Source organism: Penaeus monodon, chromosome 14, assembly GCF_015228065.2.
Source record: "Penaeus monodon isolate SGIC_2016 chromosome 14, NSTDA_Pmon_1, whole genome shotgun sequence".
Classification (NCBI taxonomy): domain Eukaryota; kingdom Metazoa; phylum Arthropoda; class Malacostraca; order Decapoda; family Penaeidae; genus Penaeus; species Penaeus monodon.
The window spans coordinates 49,426,079-49,428,578 of NC_051399.1; positions in this window are offsets into that span (position 1 = coordinate 49,426,079).

Below are 2,500 nucleotides of genomic sequence, written 5' to 3' on the forward strand. Positions count from 1 at the left end.
CCTTTTTTCCCCTTTTATGCCTCCTTCTTCTCGTCTATCTTAAATTGCCTCCCCCTTTTTAAAGTTTGTTTATTTTTTTGTCTTTCTATATCTTTCTTACTCTCTTTCTTACTTTTTGGCTCTTGCTTAGTCTCTATCTTTTTTAATTTTTTTGTATGTTTATTTGTCAGCTTGTATGCTCTTTTTCTATCTCTTTTATTCCTTGTTTCTCTGCTCTCCTGACCCCCCCCCCCTCTCTCCTCTCTCCTCTCTCTCTCTCTCTCTCTCTCTCCTCTCTCTCCCTCTCCCTCTCTCTCTGCCCCCTCTCCCCCCCCCCCCCCCTTTCCCCCCTCTCTCTCTACTTTGCTGCACGTACCTACCTATCTATCTCTTTCTATTTCTCGACTCACAATTAAATCAAGGACAACTGTTCTGTCCAAAGCAGTTTCCATCAAAACAGAATCCACATTTATGTTTCCATTTGCTTTACTGTTTTTACCGTCCATTCGTAACCGCGTTATTTCTGTACGCGTTTTTAATCGAATCGATATAATTCTTCTATCTAATTCTCTTTCGCTCGCTTTTGGGAATGAGTTTCGTTCGTAGCAATTACAGGATCAATGTTCAGCAATGTAAATATCGCAAAATATCTATAAATATCCAGCTCCTCTGTCAGTTCAAAGCCAAGGGAGGAAAAATGAACGAAAATTGGGGAAAAACTATTTGAAATATGTCCTCTAAAGCTGCAGGAGACGTAGGAGGAGGAGAGAGAAGGTAGGTGGGAAGAGGGGAAGGAGGGGAGAGGGAAGGGGGGGGGTAAGAGAAAAAAGAAAATGGGAGAAGAAAGAGACGATGATGGGGAAATGAGAAAAGGAAGGGAGACGGTAAGAAAAACGGGAAAAAAGAAAAAAAAAATGAAAAACGAAAAGAGGAGAGAGAGAAGGAGGAAGGAGGAAGGGGGGGAAGATAGAGAGAAACAGTGAGAGAGAAGAAAGGAAGGGAGAAAAGAGAGGAAAGAACTCAGGAGGAAAACGAGGAAACAAGGGAAAATAGTCTCTGCAAGGGAGGTAACGGGGAAAAAAAGAAAGAGAGAAGAGAAAGGAAGCTCGGATAGAAAAGGGAGAGGGCGAGGAGGGAGGAAAGGAGGGAGCAAGGAGGGGGAGGATGGGAGAGAGGGAGGGGAGTACGAAAAAACAAATAAAGAAAAAAATCACACACACTATTTGCCTACCGAGGAAATTTAATTCGTTTTTTTTGTCTCGAGACGCGGGGAGGGAAATGCCGGTCTGAGCCAGCAATTTAAAACTTAATCAAAATATGGGTCCAGGGCCGAGCGGGCGGGAGTATTAGAGAAAGTAACTTGTAGCGTTGCTCGCTTGTTTCTGTGTGTCCTCCCTCTCCCTCCCTCCCTCCCTCTAGAAGTCCTTTTCCTTTACCCTCCCCCCCCCATCCTTGGACCAACCACTTGCCTTTCCCTCTTTCTGCTTCCCTTTCCCCTAGGCTACCCCGCCCGTTCTGTCTCTCCCATATTCCTCTTTTCCTCCGACCGTCCCGTTCTGTTTCCCCTTCACTTTTTTCATTTCTCTTCTTTACTGCACGATTCCTTCCTCCTTCCTACTCCGCCTGTCCCTTGCTCCCCTTTTTTCATACTCTCTTATCTCCCTCTTCCCTCCGATACTCCTTCCTTCCATTCTGCCATCCTCCTACCCCCCCCTCCTCCTCTCCCGCTTGGCCTAGGCCTCGCGGATGTCCTCCCTCGAGAGGCCCGAGCTGTGACTTCTCGTGCCGCCCGCTGGCTCCCCTCACCCCCCTCTTCACCCCTCCCTCATCCTTACGCTCCCTTCTCTCACCCTCTTCACTCCTTATCCCCCCTTTCCGCCATCCTTCTCTCCCTTCTTTTGCCACCCCCACCCCCCCCCCCTCTCTCTACGCTCACATTCCCTTCAGAAGCCTCCGCCCCTCCCTGAAGCATTTTTTTTTCTGTTTGTTGTTTTTTATCTACAGTTAAATGAACTTCGTTGACTCTGAAGCTTTGCTATCGCTAATCTTAATAATAATGCTACTATCACTACTACAATTGCAGCTGCTGAAGCTTTTAAAAATAACCATAATGATATTCATAATAACAATAACAAAAGTGACACTGATAATGTTAATGTCACTATTAGCGATGGTGTTAATATCTTCGTTTATTGATCATGATAGTAGTATCAACAACAACAAATGTTATACTGATGATGATATCATACAAATCATATTAGTAATATGATACTAATAATAACAATAACAACAATAATAATGAAAACACTAATAAAAAAGATAATAATGATAAAATCAATAGTGATGATAATGATAGTAATAATAATGATAATAGTAATTATGATAATAACAATTATGAATTAATAATAATAATAATAATAATAATAATAATAATAATAATGATAATAAAAATAATAATGACAATAATGATGATAATAATAATAATAATAATGATAATAATAATAATAATAATAATAATAAT